At 35.5% G+C, this 18,481-nt stretch overlaps 2 pseudogenes; both read left to right on the top strand.

Moving 5' to 3' along the window:
• The first annotated feature begins 1,659 nt into the window (after positions 1-1,659).
• LOC149234206 (homeobox-leucine zipper protein ANTHOCYANINLESS 2-like) lies at positions 1,660-3,635 on the top strand (annotated as a pseudogene).
• A 1,574-nt stretch (positions 3,636-5,209) lies between these two features.
• Positions 5,210-6,244, top strand: LOC149234205 (histone H3.3-like; annotated as a pseudogene).
• The last annotated feature ends 12,237 nt before the right edge of the window (positions 6,245-18,481 follow it).

The following is an 18,481-nucleotide window of genomic DNA, read 5'->3' as shown; positions in this document are numbered from 1 at the left end:
TCCTTTGAAGGGCTTCTTCTTTGCCATTAGGGAAAGATCTGAGCTCTGGGGTTTTAGGGTCATCTTCTTTCCTCCTCCTGCATTAGGATCCCCGTCAATTATTCAAACTTGGGGACTTTTTCTCTCACATTCAACCTAGTGATGAACATCTGATAGTCGTCAGTCATACCATTCATGGTAATCGTGACCAAATCAGTATCTGATACTATTTCGCCAATGTCGCCTAACTTAGTCTTCAGCTCCTTGATACGAGAGATGAACGCTGCTACTGATTCATTCTCCTCCATTTTAATGGAGAGAATCTTTCTCTTTAGAAACAATAGGTGATTTGTGTTCTTGATCTCGTACAAGTATTTGAGAGTTGTCCAGATGTCTGTTGCAACTTTACAATCTCGAATGTGAGGAATATGCCTATTTCATAGACAATTTGAGGAGCACCTTTGCCTTGTTCTCTCTCTTTTCCCAGTCTTGGATTGTTGCTATTGTTCCACCTGTAGCTAGGGTCGGCTTCAACTCATCACCATTTGCGATTGTCCATGCATTTTTCCCCTCCAACAGGGTCTGCAACTTAAATTTCCAATTGGAGTAATTGGAACCGTTGAGCTTATTGCTCTCGTTCATATAAGCCTTTTCCATATGATTGTTCATCTTCACACAAAACCAGATCTATCCCAGATCCAAAGATTCACTTTTAAAAAAAAATTGCCCCATTTCTAAAACCTTCAATTACCATTGAGCCCCCCCTTTTTTTTGAATAAAAAAAACATCTCTTTGAAAAAAAAAAACTTTCAAGTTTGAATTTATAAATAAAACAATGGTTGTTTACTTCCCTTTCATATTTTCAGCGATCCAAAATTCGATCACATGCGGAGAGTGTGTGGCACAATTATGAAGAGAGAAACCACAACATTGGTATTGTTTATGGTAAATGTAGCCGATACAATGTGATTTGGTGAGCCGGAAACGACCCGGAAAATGTCACACGTGAATGTGAATATGGTGATAATTGTGCATACTTCCACCTACTTCTGTCTTGTAACTCAAAACAACAATGTCTTAGCCTGATCTGGTCGTATTCTCTCAAGTTTGAAGGTATGTGCCCTTGAAACAGACTGGCTCAATTCTCCGCGCACTAGCTCAACCTCGGTCGACAACAAGAGCTTTGAACGCTTTGATTCAAGCTGCACCCATGAATTATCTTCCACTTCCAACCAGTAACAATAGACTCGCTCAATTCTTCGTGCACTGGCTCAATTCTCCGGCCTCCATTCTACTCTTCCTATGGATCTGCTCCTCAATGTCGCTGCTTATTAGAAAGATCACTACGCGTGGGGAATTCTAGAATATACATGCATACGAATCTACACTTAAGCATTTCACATGATAATAATTACGCCGTAAGGCATTTCCCTTTGCGATTAACTTCCCTCTATGCCACTGTGTAATGCCTTGAGCCATTGATCCATTGTATTAGACGATTAGAAAAATCTCTTATGTCGGACCATTATAGGCTGTTGCGCATTGTAAGTTGGATCATTATAGGATGGAAGTTATTTATCCCTGTATGCTACTATGTAATGTTTCCGATTCATTATCCTCGCAGCGCATCACATCTGGCAAGCATGCACTCATCAGGTTACCTGTATTCCCATGTTTCTAATGGCGAATAGGTATAAGGAAATGTTACCCTGCATGATATCCAGGGCAGCCACAGTCAATGTAATATCGAGCAGAATGGGCGGGACAAGGAACAGTGCACTGCAACTGGTAAGCTTCTAGGATTATTGTGGGGTATTTTTTTTTTTTTTCAATTACCATTTTGTTTTCCATTCTGATTACTAAGATGCAGTTTTCTGTGACTTGCAGATGTATGCAGAATTGCAAGTGCTTTCACCGTTGGTTCTTGATCGAGAGGTTTACTTTCTTCTATTCTGCAAACAACACGCTGAGGGCGTATGGGCAGTGGTGGATGTATCTGTTGATGGCCTTCGAGATAATTTGCCTGCGGGATTAATGAAATGCAGGAGGTTGCCTTCTGGTTGTTTGATTCAGGACATGCCCAACGGGTATTCCAAGGTTGTGCCTGAATCCTATATCGCTGATAATGGGGAATAGGAATTATCAGGCGGGTACAGTAACCAATTAATCTCAGATGTAATGTATATGTGTTTGATGAAATATCAGGTGACATGGGTAGAGCATGCGGAGTATGATGATCGTGGAGTGCACAGGCTTTACCATTCTCTGTTAAATTCTGGGATGTCTTTTGGAGCACAGCGCTGGCTGGAAACTTTAAAACGTCAGTGTGAGTGCTTTGCTATTCTCATAGCAACAACTAACGTTTCAGCAAGAGATCCCATGGGTGAGATCCACAGTGATGCCCTTTTCTTTTCTTTTTTATCGCAGAGAGAACAGCCAAATGTAGAAAATATATCAGGGTAGTTATCTAATTTTTTTTAGGTTCTTGATGATGGGTAAATTTAGGTTCTTGATGATGGTTGGAGTAAGCTTTTATGAGTTGAGTAAGATTTTATGTTTTTTTTTTATGATAAGTGAAGTGTTTCTTAGAAATTTTGGCCAATCTAAGTTTTTACTAAATTTGAAAACACAATTGTTTTCCTAAAATTCATCTTACGACACTAATTATGAGGAATGCATTCATCTGCATAGCCATACCAACTCCCAATGGGCGTCCCAGCATGTTGAGACTTGCGTAACGCATGACAGATAGTTTTTGTGCTGGAGTGAGTGCGTCGACTGTACACACCTGGAATAAGCTCTCTGGTAACATTGATGACAATGTTCGTGTTATGACAAGAAAGAGCGTCGATGACCCTGGAGAGCCACCTGGTGTCGTGCTGAGCGCGGCCACATCAGTGTGGCTTCCTGTTTCTCTGCAAATATTATTTGATTTCTTAAGGGATGGGAGACTCAGAAGCGAGGTAAGGAATAACTGGATTCAATAATTCATAGCATGGCATTTTTTTTCTATTTCGTTTCATCCATAGCCGGTACTCTCTACTGACCACTGATAAAAAAAAAAATTGGAGCAGTGGGATATACTGTCAAATGGAGGTCCAATGCAAGAAATGGCTCACATTCCGAAAGGACAAGATCCTGGCAACTGTGTTTCTCTTCTAAGAGCAAGCATATGTTCCTTTTCTTTTTCTTCGAAATGCTTCTTGGAGAATAATTCCTCTCATGAAACCCTAACCTTAACTGTGAATGTTTTCGATTTTAGGCCATGAATTCCAACGAAAGCAGCAACATGTTGATCCTGCAAGAGACTTGCACAGATGCATCGGGGTCTCTTATAGTTTATGCTCCAGTGGACATCCCAGCCATGCATGTGGTTATGAGTGGGGGTGATCCAGCTTATGTTGCCCTCTTACCCTCTGGCTTTGCCATTCTTCCAGACGGACCAGAATGCAGGCCCCTTGCACTGAACCCTACTGGAAAGGGTGTTGGAGTCAACAGCCCGCGTGTGAGGATCACTTTTAACAGTTGCATTCCAGATATTAGTCAACAGCTTGCCAACAGCCAAACTCACAGTAGAATCAGTGGAGACAGTGAACAACCTCATATCTTGTACCGTGCAGAAAATCAAGGTAGATCTGCACTGTGAAGATGCTTGACATAAATCTCTCCCTCTTAATCCTCACTGTCTAGTTTTTTTGTGTCCCCATAAGCTTTTTTGTTTTTGTTTGGTCCATGCCAATCAATGTTTAACATGCAAGGTAATGGGAGTTGGCACTGGCACTGGGCAGTTATGAGGGGATCTCAACACCAATTTGCTCGCATTGAGCTGGGTGTTGATTTGTCCCTCACAGTAACAGCCACAACCACCTCCTCCTGCCTGCTTTCACCTTTGTCCTGGGATGGACATCAATGGGATTACTGAGATCAAATGATATATGTAACTGCAAAAAATTCATGAAAGATGTGTAGTGGAGTCAAGAACGCACCACATATATCCTTTCCAAGTGGTAAACAAAACTGAAACTAGCCAGACAAAGTTTCTTTCCTTGGCAATCCAATTATCAAACAAACATGATGTTTGCACAAGCTTTACCACCATGCAAGGGTACTAGTTGGGGTATTGACTCCCCGCAAAATCTTAATCGTTTACTACTTTCATCTTTCAGTTAAACTTAATCATCCATTCATGTACATGATATGACATGACGACATTGATATTATTTAGCTTAATTGCTGGTTTTGGATGATAGGCTTTTGCATTTTTGTTCACTTATCAGGGTAGGTATGTTGTGTCTTTTGCTTGTTTAAATTCTGTTTATAATTCATTTCCTTTGTGCATAAGTCTATGCATTAATGTGGTGTAGTAAAGGCTAATGCTTGCAAGAATTGACAGTGTTAGTCAAATTTTTTGGTTTCCTACATAAAAATCAAGCAGGTTTTGTTTTGAAAGCCCTTTTTTTCACTGCAATACAGAAAGTTGGTATGGACATTTTAGCCGTTTAACTACGTGCTGTCAATTACATATTTGAATTCAAGTAGAATAGTGAATGTGTCAAGCATGTTATATCATATAATACAAAACATTGACAATGATAATGAATGTTTTCATGTTTTCATATAACATATCTGGAGTAAGATAACAACGTGATTGCTTTCTTTTGCTACAATGCATTGAGCCTTATTGTTGAATGTGTCAAGCATTTCATTTTTCCGACTTCCAGTAATTTGGTTCCTATCTAATGTAGTTCATCAAAAATTTTCGATAAGCACCATGCTGATTGGTAGCACCATGTTGATTGGTTTGCTTTGAAATAAATAGCCACCCAGAAGGTGGCCCGACCTTTTATAAAAATTCAACAATTCCAACTTCATAAGTCTATGTCAGATTGTTCTTGAATTAGTGAATTCTCTTGGTTTCCTAGGGTTTGTGGTTGTTCTTGGGTTAGGATCCATGTTTTATTTCCATTTTAGTTTGTCTCAGAGTATATGTCTACTTTGATTTCCTATTTTCCTTGTTCTTCAAATTTGTTTTCGAGGGTTTAGTATGGGAAAATCTCCATTTTATTTAAGGCAGTGTGATCGCGATTGCATTGCCTAAAAGTGGTTTTTTTGAAAGAGATTGATAGTAATTTTTTGTTGTGGTTTTGGATTTTCTGTTTTGATGTTTGGGCTTTGGTATTATGCTTTCGTTCTTGCTCTCTGTGCTATAGATCGCTCTTTTCCTTGAATCATGTCTCATACGAAGCAGACAGCACAGAAATCTATCGGACGAAAGACTCCAAGGAAGCAGCTCACAACAAAGGTAACGACTTTCCTATATTTCTTCCGTTGCATCTTTGGTGGAGTTAATTGAGGTGTGTTGTTTTTATTGTGGCATTTTATTCTGAAGCTCCTTTTTTAAATTAGGTTGCTCGTAAATCTGCTCCCACGACTGGAGGTGTGAAGAAGCCTCATAGATATCATCCCGGAATAGTTGCTCTTTGTTATGTACACGCAGTTTAAATTTGCTTCAGATTCTATCGATATGTTTACAATGTTTTCTTTATAGTATATGTATCTTATTGCAAATTGTTTAATCGAGTATCAGAAGAGCATGGAGTTGCTAATTTGGAAGCTGCCATTTCAAAGGCTTGTGAGGGAAATTGCCCAGGACTTCAAGGTAACTTGTCACCTTTCTCATTAAAATGTTAGCTTAATTGGCGACCCATTTAAATGAATTTCTTGGTACTCTGTTCTGGCGGTGGTACTTGTCTAATTATTTTGTGGATCTGCGATTTTAGATTCATGTTGTCTTGGCACATCAGGAGGCTGCAGAGGCCTATATTGTCAGTTTGTTTGAAGATACTAACCTCTGCACCATACATGCGAAGAGGGTGACCATCGTGCTGAAAGACATTCAACTTGCAAGGCGTATCCATGGGGAAAGGGCCTAGGCCTGTTTTCACGGTGATGATTTGTAAAGGTCGGATTTTTCTGGGGGAGAATTCTGTAGCATGTACATATATTTGATGAAGGAAGCTTTTTGTAGAAACGCATTGTAGATTGCAGGATTCTGTAATGTCGTATAATTGAAGTTTACATTGACTACAATGGATTTTGTGGATTTATGACTTCTAATTGAATGGGTCGACTCGAGCTAATTGTAGCTGCTTATTAATATGGAACTTTTTGCCATTTGAAGCCATGTTTTTTGAACCCATACTGCATGTTGATGCTTGTTAAGCTCTTCATTATTATATGGTATAATTATTGTTTATCAATGTTTTGGAACCCATACTGTATGTTGATTCATGTTAAGATCTTCATTATTATACAATATAATTACTGTTTATCAATGTTGAAGTGCTATATGTCTTCAAGTATAAAATTAATTTGTTTTTCGGTAGACCACATTCTTCATGATTTATATTCTACATTTTATATTACTTTACACTGATAACATTCTACACTTTCTATTACTTTTCACTGATAATCGACCGCAATACAAGATGTTGTATGACAATGTCTTTTATCAATGTTAAAGTGCTATATGTGTCTTCATGTATAAAACTGTTTGTTGAACAATAATTTATCCTGTCTGCAAGAGAGGGCTGTTTTATCTTGTCTGCAAGAGAGGGCTGTACATTTGCCAAAATTCTTCAGAGTGGAACTTGTTTATATGTTTTTTAATAATTGACTTTGAAGTTTACAAATATTTGGATGGATTTTATTTGCTAGGTTGAAGCGATTATTCTAAAAATCCACTACGGTTGTGAGCAATGAGTATTTATAATAATGTTATTAAATATTTGGATGGATTTTATTAGCAAGGCTGAATCTACCATTTTGTAATGCACAATAGTCTTGCGATGTGTTAGCAAAAAAATGTTCTTGAATATTTGCATGGATTTTACCTGCCTCACTGTTTATTTGTCGGACTAAAGTAAGTGATTATGGAATGTTTAGCGGTTGTATCAATTTGTTCGGAATATTTTTTTTTTGAATACTTGGGGAGAGATTAGTTTGCAATGCGCAATAGTTGTAAGCAATCTGTTTGCAAAAGTGCAAGTTGTTGCAATGCTTAGGTGGGAAGTTTCTTTTGGAAAATTGTTTTGCCATTGTTTTTGTGATGGTGCAGTTTTAGCTAGTATTCATTTTTATTCCTTGTGAAATTTTATTCATTCTTTCCATATGGCCCATTCATTGTCAATTTGCTAAATTTTATTCATTCTTTCCATATGGCCAATTCATTGTCAGTTCGTTGTTGCAGTCTCGTCATGGACACACTCGGCGAGCCACAATGTGGCTAACTCATTATTGTCAATTTAGTGCATCTTGGCCACTTTGTCAATTTAATGATGACTTGAAGAAAATCTTCAAGTGTCATTTTTCGTTATCCAGTGTGAACTTTTATGTCTTCTTCCCATGTGGCCAAATCATTATCAATTTAATGCATCTCGGCCACCGTGTCAGTTTACAACACATGTTGGTTGAAGAGTTTCATGGTTAACTGTGAATTTTTATGTCTTCTTCCCATGTGGCCAAATCATTGTCAATTTAGTGCATCTCATCCACCATGTCAGTTTACAACACATGTTGGTTGAAGAGTTTCACGGTTAACTGCTTAACACTCTGTTCTGATTTTTCATGAAACCCTCATTCCCAGTTTTCAGGAATCATTATTCTCAGTTTTCCAACCAAATTACTCTTTAAATAAAAGAATGAAACACTCGTTCTCAAATAAAAATGTTCTCACGTAAAAGATAGAAATACTTGTTCTCAGTGTTCTACCCAAATTTGAAGAAATACTTGTTCTCAGTGTTCTACCCAAATTTGAAGGGTTACCACCAAGTTTGAAGGTTTTAACGCAATAGCATTTTTAATGCTCAATTTGAAGGGTCTGGTTTTTTCTGGGTACTACAATTTTTTTGAATAATGGAAATTTCCAGCTTATTTGCTTATATCAAACATTTGTGTAGGGTTTCAACCAATTAACATTTCATTTAGTATGTATATACAAATCAATGATTTTGGGATCAAATTCCACAAAACAATTCTATATATGCTCTTCAAATTCCTTCAAGCTTTTGAAAGTAAAACCAATGAATTATCAAATTTTACTATAATAAAAAACAATTAGAAAGCCTTTAGCCATCCCAAATTGCTCATCCTTTAGGTTTGAACCAACATCTCTTCTAGAAAAATTCAACAATTCCAATTTAATAATCCTATAGGCCTATCTTTGTACCTTTTGGGACAATTGCTAGTTATACACTTGGAAATTAGTTAAATAACAACTAGGCTGGAAGTTACTAGGATCATTATACAATGGAAGTTAGTTGAAGAACAACTCATACCACTCTATATCCTAAGATGGTAAAAAGGCGAGAAGGCAAGCATGAGAAGGAAAGCATGAGAAAGGTGAGAAGGCAAGCATGAGAATTTTTTTCATTTGTGTAAGTATTTCAATTTGTGAAGTATGCTATTGCTTCCAAAATGAAAGTCGAGTAAGTGAACCTTGCAACACTAGGTATTAACAAGACTAGGTCCACATCAGAGACAAGTTCTTCTAGGATGGAAGGAACTTGAAATGAAGCTGACCTCGTTGAGAAACATCATTTGATAATGTAAATTATGTATAAACAACTCTCCATTGATCCGAGATATATTTGCATTGGAGAATTACTACATTTGCAGTGTCAGATCATACACAGAGATCTCGGTCAATAACATCGTGCAGTAAAATTTATGAGATTCAGGTACCCAGAGAAATGGGCGATTGCAGAGGTTTTCATTGGGTCTTCCCTTTGCATTATTGTCCCTCATCTTTGCAGTTTTGGGTGCAATCATCTGGATCTTGGGGTAAGTTTCCTTTTGCAAATCTCTCAACTTATCCACTTTTTCAGGTTTTGGGTGCAATCATCTAGATCTTGGGGTAAGTTTCCTTTTGCAAATCTCTCAACTTATCCACTTTTTCAAATTTCTGGGTTCTTAACATTTAGATTGTATGGCCAGTTGATTATAAATTTCTGGAATATGAGTTTTTGTTGCCATATCTTGTATCAGTTTTGAATATTTCGATATTGACTTGCCTATGCCCATATTGTTGTATATGCATTTCAGGGCTGGTAAACATGGCAGTTGGTCTGTTAAAGCTTCCTCTTAAAGTGATGAGATGGTTCACTCACCAGATATCCTGCTATCCTGCTGAACATCACAATGTTTTCATTCTTTTCATCTGTCTCGATACTCTTATTCATGTTTGTAAATCAGAGTATTGTGTATTGTCTGTTCAAAATAATTTTAAGGTGGATTAGGTCAACAATATTGATCTTGAACGGTGTTCCATCCATTAGGGAGGATGTATTTTTCAGCGGAGGCAGAGCTTTATCTGTAAAAAGCAAAGTACAATAAGTTATTATCTGCAAAAATAGTAAGGAAAAAGAAGCTTCACAACCGTGAACTTCTTATTTTTTCATTAATAATGTAAAAATTTTAATGATTGGGATTTATAATTTTCTTTGTATTCGAATTGAATAATCTTAACCATTAATTTGTACATTTTTTTTAACAGATCTGCACTTTTTCAATTTAGTTAAATTTTGCACTTAGCTAAAAGAAATTTTATAGAAAAATGCTTTTCCTGAATCTTGGTTTCTGTGAGAGAATTGGTTATTAATACTCTTTCAACAACTTAGAGTTTACAGAAAAGTGCAGTAATGTTGGTCTTCAATTTTATACATTGTAATTTGTGCTAACACCTCTATAGAAGAGGTCCCATTAGCAATTCTTATACAAAGAGGAATCCATTTTGCTTCTGGGTTAAGAATGGTTGCTGCCTTCAACATCCCTGTCTCCAAGGTTGCTGAGGCACCCAGATCTACACCAAAATGCTACTATTTTAGTTATTTCTGAGTGTATCTTCAACCTTGATGCAAGAATCATTTACGTCCTTTTTGCTTCAATTCCAACCCATGAATATGAATATACATATAAATCACTCACTTATCTCATAATAACCATTAGCTGTATCGCTTCGGGTAACTGATGTGTACTCTTCTCATCTTACATCTTCTGGGTAGCTTTAACACAGTAGGCTCGTTTTGATACGAAATAAAAAAAGTAAATATTTAAAATTTTACATCTTCCCGGTAACTTTACCACAGTAGCTCATTTTGATACGAAATAAAAAAGTAAATGCGTAACAAACCAACATAATGCAAAACGTGTTGCTTCATTATTTCATATTTTAATATATACATACCTATATTATTTTCCTAAAGATATATTTAACAATCTTATATGCATATATTATTTTCCTAAAGATATATTTAACAATCTTACATCTTCCTAGTAGCTTTACCACAGTAGCTCATTTTGATATGAAATAAAAAAGTAAATGCGTAACAAACCAACATAATGCAAAACGCGTTGCTTCATTATTTCATATTTTAATATATACATGCATATATTATTTTCCTAAAGATATATTTGTTTTGGACACATACGGATCCCAATTTACAAGTCTCATCGTAACATTTGGAAGAAGAATTACACCCCCCAATTTACACTCCCTTCCCCACCCATGTTTTAGGCAACTAATTTCTAGAAAAAAACAAATCTAGCCATAGTCTTCATTTTGGGTAAACAGTTTCTTTTTTAGTGCTTATTTCTATCATTTATATAAAAACAATGTGGACACTATTTTTAGTGCTTATTTTTATCATTTATATAAAAACAATTATGGACACGTTATTTTTATTTATTTTTATAATTTTTTACAATTATATTTTAATAGTAGAGTGAAATTATAAATAGCATATTTATATAAATTAAATAGCTCATAAATATTAATAGTTAGCAATTTATGTAGGTATCAAAAGATGTGTTTTATAATACATTGTATAAATTGTAACTTGATTATATAAATTAAAATAATGGTTAATATTTATAAACATTATATTTAGAGGATGGGTTTATAGTAATTATAAAAAGAATTAATATATGAGCTAAACATATGTGTATTTACAAGAAAATGTAACAAGATTTACTAAGCTTGCTTTACCATGGTACCCTGGCTTGATACCATAAATCATATATACCACATGCCCAAAACTAGGAAGGCAAATAGTTAGTTCATTAAATTTTGGGGGTTAGTATGTTATATTTATTACCCTAAAAGATAAAAGTTTGAATTTAACTAACAAGAAACATAAATTATTCCTAGATCCATTTAATATTATTAAAACTATCTAAATGGATAAAACATTAAATTTATATGAAATAAGAAAAAATAGATAATCTATTAAAATAGTTAGATAATGACCTCATACTAACTATAAGGAATCCAACATAATTTGATTTTAATCAATTTTACCCTAATTAACATGGTAATTAAATTAGAAAGAATATATAAGACAACTAGGCTTTGATTGGGCACCAAGACCAAGGAATAGGGAGAGGAGAAATTAATTATTTGATGACTTTCTAAGTTTGTTTAGTTATATTTATTACCATATGCTAGAGTATTAATAATCTATTACTAAGCCTTTTCATTAAAATTAAATAGATAAATAAGTAGTTAGTTAACTTAACGGATAGTATGTTATACTTAATTTAATTCCAAGAACCATAACCTAATAATTCATTAAACATGTTAATTTATGAAATAATAAGAAATTTTTTAAAATAGAAAACATTTTAAATTACCTAAATAATGACCCCATACTAATTAAAGGGAATCCAACAATATTTGGACAATTATCAATTCTTAACCACTTATATATATAAGTCCAATAAGTAATAAGGTTAAAATTACTCACAAAATAATTAAAATTGTAAGTGAGTTTGTTATAATTATTACCCTAAGGTTGAGCAATAATCTATTAATAGGCTTTTTTGTCAAAACTAGGAAGGCAAATAATTAGTTAATTAAATTTATTTATTACCCTAAAAAGTAGAAGTTTGAATTTAATTACCAAGAACTGCAACTTATTCCTAGAACCATTTAATATTATTAAAACTATCTAAATGGATTAAAAATTTAATTTATATGATAAAAGGAAAAAATAAAAAGGGACAAAGCCACCAAACCATATAGCACAAAATAGATAACCTATTAAAATAGTTAGATAATGACCTCATATTAACTATAAGGAATCCAACAGAATTTCATTTTAATTGATTTTACCCTAACTAAAATGGTAATTAAATTAGAAAGAATATAGTGTTTCCACTAGGTTAGTTAATTCAATATTAATTTCATTTAATTATATCTAAGGGATGGAAAGAAAAATCATACTTTTGGAATTCTTTCATCAATGTGTAGGAATGGACAATACTTGTTTCAGTTGTTTACTAAGTCAATTAAAAGGATTTCATTACCTAGACCGTATAAAAGAACAACCCAAGGGGCGGGAAGGGGAAGGGGGAAACTAGGAAGAAAGGGACAACTACTAATTTTCTAGCCATCATCCCTATTGAGATTCCTCGGCCTTTTTTCAATTTTGATGGCCTCCCTAAATTTTTGGTGATGAAAGGGAGCAATCTTGGCAATGGCCTCGGCCTCCTCAATGCATATGTGATGCTTTGTTTTTTCCACATTATCTGCCAAGGTGGAAGACTGGGTCCTCCCATGCTTAATGTCAGCTAAGTGTTCGTGAATCCATTGATTAATAGAATGCCCCGTATCACCAACATTGGGGGTCCCACATGAGAAAGGAATAATATAGACACCTTTCATGTCTTTGGGGTCAATAAGGTCTTTTACAGATCTAAGGGACCTATGGATGGTGTTAAGAAGTCTAAAGGTAGAGGGAACATTATGCTTTCTAAGGATCCTTGCAATCTTATCCATGGTCCCTTGGATGAAAGGGAGATGAACCCCCGAGATACGATCCTTAGGGTCTCCCTTTACCTTGGGACCTTTGCTGGCTTTAAGGAAAGCTTTCAAACCCTGGTGCCTACTATAACCATTATTAACAAACACGTTAAGGAGATAGGCTTTCTCTCTATCGAGGTTCTTTTCATTGAAGATTCTTGAGTTGCAAGCGTGTTGAGGACACCCAACTTCTGAGCAGGGAAATGATGGGAGCTGGCATGAAGATACTGCTCAGTATGAGTTTTCTTCCTAAACACTTGGTGGGAGAAAGAACTATCATCATTCTCAGAGATGAGAACATCCAGGAAAGGTAAACACCCATCAACTTCTCACTCCATAGTGAACTTTATGGATGAGGATTGATTGTTGAGATGCTGGAAAAAGAGTTTGATTCCTCGGCCTTTTTTCAATTTCGATGGCCTCCTAAATTTCCGATGATGAAAGGGAGCAATCTTGGCAATGACCTGGGCCTCCTCAATGCATATGTGATGCTTTTTTTTTTTTTTTTTTTTTTTTTTTTTTTTTTTTTTTTTATGCGTTCTTTGCCAAGGCGGAAGACTGGGTCCTCCCATGCTTAATGTCAATTGAATGTTCGTGAATCCTTTGATTAATAGAACGCCCCGTCTCACAAACATAGGGGGTCCCACAAGAGCAAGGAATAACATAGACACCTTTCATGTCCTTGGGGTCAATAGGGTCTTTTACAGATCTAAGGGACCTACGTATGGTGTTAAGGGGTCTAAAAGTAGAGGGAACATTATGCTTTCTAAGGATCCTTGTAATCTTATCCGTGGTCCCTTGGATGAAAGGGAGATGAACCCCTCAGACATGATCCTTAGGGTCTCCCTTAACCTTGGACCTTTGCTGGATTTAAGGAAAGCTTTCAAACCCTGGTTCCTACTATAACCATTATTAACAAACACGTTAAGGAGATGGGATTTCTCTCTATCAAGGTTCTTTTCATCGGAGATTCTCAGCGCTCGAATCACAAGCATGTTGAGGACACCCAACTTCTGAGCAGGGAAATGATGGGAGCTGGCATGAAGATACTGCTCAGTATGAGTTTTCTTCTTAAACACTTGGTGGGAGAAAGAACTGTCATCATTCTCAGAGATGAGAACATCTAGGAAAGGTAAACACCCATCAACTTCTTGCTCCATAGTGAACTTTATGGATGAGGATTGATTGTTGATATGTTGGAAAAATAGTTCCAATTCTTCCTGGCCATGAGACAAAATGACATCAGTGTCGTCAACAAATCTATTCCAGAGCTTGGGCAAGTGACGAGCTGAGGAAAAAGCTTTGGACTCAAAGTATTCCATAAAGAGATTAGCAACAACCGGGGACAAGGGGGAGCCCATGCAAACCCCATAGGTCTGTTCATAGAATTCCCCTTCAAAGCTGAAAAAAGTGGATGTGAGACAAATTGCAACTAAATGAGCAGTGTCAGGATTAGTAAGGTGGTTGATGACCTCAATGGCCTCCCTTGTAGGAATGCAAGTATAAAGGGAAACCACATCGAAACTCACAAGAATGTCCTCAGGGTCGAATTTGATGACTTTAAGCTCATTGACAAAGGACGAAAAGTCTTTAACAAATGACTCTGTGAGGCCAACAAGGGGTCTAAGCTTCAAGGCTAGGAATTTAGCAAGGAGGTAGGTTGGACCACATATGGTATTGAAAATTGGCCTTAGGGGTGCCCCCTCTTTTTGAATATTTGGAAGACCATAGATCTGAGGAGTGATGGGGCTACTCTCAATAAGCTTATGGCAAAAGGAACCCACAGTGTTGCTAGATTTAATAGCTAGAGAAACAGTTCTCGAGACATTCTTTAGGGGATTTTTGTTAAGATTTTTATAGTTGTTGCCACTGTTACAAAGATGGCCCAACATCTTCTGTTGGTAATCATCCTTATTAAGGATGACAATAACCCCTCCTTTATCGGCTTTGAGAACCACAATGTCCTTGTTATGGTTCAGGGATTTGAGGGCCTTAAACTCAGCCTTGCTAATATTGCTCCTAGGGGGCTTTGCCTTCCTAAGGACAACAATGCAATCTTGCCTAATCGTGTCCTTAATATTATCGGGCAAGCTCCTAATCCCAAACTCCACGTCACACATAATGTCTTGGCTTGATAATTGTCGAAATATTGTTGGATTCCCTTTAATTAGTATGGGGTCATTATTTAACTAATTTAAAATGTTATATATTTAAAGAAATTTCTTATTATTTCATAAATTAACATGTTTTATGAGTTATTAGGTTATGGATCTTGGAATTAAATTAAATATAACATGTTATCCCTTAAGTTAACTAACTAACTATTTATCTATTTAATTTTAATAAAAAGGCCTAGTAATAGATTATTAATACTCTAACATATGGTAATAAATATAACTAAACAAACTTAAAAATTAATCAAATAATTATTTTTTCCTCTCCCTATTCCATGGTCTCGGTGCCCAGTCAAACTTAGTTGTTGCTTAGTAGTCGTTGGTCCAACGTAGTTGTCCTGTCAAATTTAGCTATTTCCCAGTCAAATATAACTGTTTGAGGACCTGCTCTATCTATTTAACATGCATCCATGATCTAGTTCTTCAACTCGTTGTGACGATGAACCACACTCGTTGGTTCGAAACGTATCGACAAATGAATTATGATGTGATTTTTGCTGGAAACTCTTCTCATAAACTTGATATGGATCACAGAAGCCTCAATTCAACCACACAATTAATTATTTTATCATACATGTCACGTTGTTAAAATTGAAAATATCATAAAAACTAACTAAATCATAGCTTTATTTTAAATTATTATTATTATTAATTGTAAAAAGAATTAATATATAATTTAACCATATATACATATAACAAGATTCTTAACCATTAAGACTTATCCCCAATTTACCATGGGCATTCTTCATTTATAAATAGACTTTGTTACAATACCATAGGCCAATATCAAAATTTATCAATACTGCATGCCCAAGAAATCATAACTTCATATGGCACTTGTTCATGGGACATATCTTTTATATTAATCAACCTAATTAAAAGGGAGACAATGACATAACTACTTTGGAGATAAAGAAGCACCATCACAAAATAGACACAATTAATTTTTTAATAATAATTATAATTATATAAAATAAACTTATAATTAAGCCATGGGTGTGTCTATTTTGGAATATGCCTTCCATAATTTTGAATGGTGGATGGTAGGGAATTAATCTCATTGAATATTTTAGAATATTCTCAATAATATTTACAAATGAAAGGTTGACATTTATTCCCAAAGTAAGTTACCATCTTTTTATCAATTGCATTAAATTGATTATTAAAAAAAAGTCATATGGACAAGTGCCATATGAAATGATGATCATTTTTTTGTCCATGTGAACGTCATAAGGTGTTTCCCTCTCAAAATAACTTCCCTCTCACCTACTTGTCATTACTATGGATCATTGGATCATGTGTTAGAGGATTGGAGAATTTCGAATCGTTCGATCATCATAGCAAAGTTTGTTGGAAAGAAAAATTAATTCCCTCTCACCTACTTGTCATTAATCTTGATCATTGGATCATGTGTTAGAGAATGTCCAATCGTTCGATCATCATAGCAAAGTTTGTTGGAAAGAAAAATTAAACCCTAAAAATTTTCGTTCGATCATCAAAACAAAGTTCGTGAAAGGAACATATAAACCCTAACAATTTTCTTGTAATTTTTTTATAGATATGTGCCAAAGCTTCCATGGTCACTCGTCCATTGTGTCCATAGCTCCATTCCATTGATGTCCCAGCAAGATGCACTTATGCACTTCTGTTACAGCTCCAATTTTCTCATTTTCTGCCCAATTGGTGGCTTTAGCCTGAAAACTTTAAGGTTTGTACATCTGTGGTTGCTTGAAAACTTTCGGGTTAGTACATTTGTGGTTGCTTGAAAACTTTTGGGTTAGTACATCTGTGGTTGCTAGGAGTAATGGTTGGACGTTGTTTCACCTACTATTTCCCCCCTAATACTGGTAGTAGGTGACAAGATTGGCAGAGGAACAACAAATACTACTTCTTGCCTACCCGTTGGAGAGAAAAGTTTATTGCATCGACTTAGGCCATTTCGTTTTTTGGTGCCTTGCTGGAAGGAGTGAATGGGGCTTTGATTTTGCTGGAAGGAGGGAATGGCGCTTTGTTGTATTGGAATGCTTGTATAGCTATAGCGATGACATTGGCACCTTTGATTGACCACTCGCTTGGATTTCGCAAACCTTTGATTGACCGCTCGCTTGGATTTCGCAAATGGGTTTACAAAGTCTTAGTTGTTCTGGTGACTGCTTGCACATGTGTATTGGTTATCACAACTCCAGTGGCCACAACTTGTGGATTAGCCCATGCTACTAAAACATGCCTCCTCATCAAAGCTCAGGTATCTGGAAGCCCTCAGGAGGATTAAGGTGATAGATAAAACTAGAACACTCATAGAGGGATATATAGGGTGGTAGATGTAAAGTTTGTTGAGTCCGAAACCATTGATGAGTAGAAATGGATATCTTGGTAAGTCATTATTTCAGGGGAATTTGATTAAGAAAACTAACCATGGAATTTTCTTTCTCTACAATTGTTTTTGTAATAATTTTTTAATAATCATATATATATATATATATATATATATATATATATATATATATATATATATATATATATATATATATATATATATATATATATATTAATTGGTTTGGATGTTCATATAATTGATATAAATTTTGTATAATGTAAGTGATTTATTTTTATTTTCTAGCTTTGAATGACATTTTGTTTACTAATTTTTATATTCAATGATCTTCTATATGTCACTATTCTTTCGAATTTATGGCCTTACGACGTTTCCTTTGCAACATCTGGTGCAATTGCTAGTTATTACAAAACTGAATAATGGACAGATCTGGAGGAATCGTCGAGGTTGATCCCCACTTTTGTGGATGCTTTTGGCTTATTACATTGGATTGCATCCAAAGACTTGCGGGTTCCTCGTGTCTGTCACACGGAATGAGTCGATCTTCCAGACAAGATAGACCTTCCTAGAATCTAACGATATCTAGTGACAAGCAAGCCAATAAAAAACTATCTTTCTATAAATATGCATTTATAAACAAAGGCAAACAAGTGTTTTAGGCCTACCTTAGGTCCTATGCAAGTTTGTGGAAGCCTCGCTCCTTTGATCCCAATGAGCTCCCTTGTTGCGAATCTGCAAACACAAACAAACAAACAAACTAAATACCACTTGAAAAGCCAATATCATAAAACATACTTAACATGAAGATCAAGGAATTCATGAAACAAATGACATAGGACAATTTGTTGAGAAAAATAAATCTGATTGTATTAATTCAAATGAAAGAAGAACTTTACAACCTGTACCTTGATGCTTTACAAGCTCCTCCCAGGGTCCAACAAGAAGTCTCCTCTACTTTGACAAGTTTCACTCTCTTCCTAATGAAGCCAAAAAGGTATGTGATCTCTCCTCTCAAGCTTAACTAGGAAGTCTCAATTCCACCAGCATTTACCCTCAAAAGTGTTCAGCTTCTAACCTCCCTAACAACCAGCCCAATGCCTTAATTTATAGTGCAATGGAGGGAAGTTACTATGT

Source organism: Pinus tabuliformis, chromosome 8 (assembly GCF_031772625.1).
Source record: "Pinus tabuliformis cultivar Carrire ecotype Pingquan chromosome 8, CPIR1, whole genome shotgun sequence".
NCBI classification, from domain to species: Eukaryota; Viridiplantae; Streptophyta; class Pinopsida; order Pinales; family Pinaceae; genus Pinus; species Pinus tabuliformis.
Note: the sequence above shows the minus strand (reverse complement) of the source record. Positions and strands in the feature narration are given on the sequence as shown.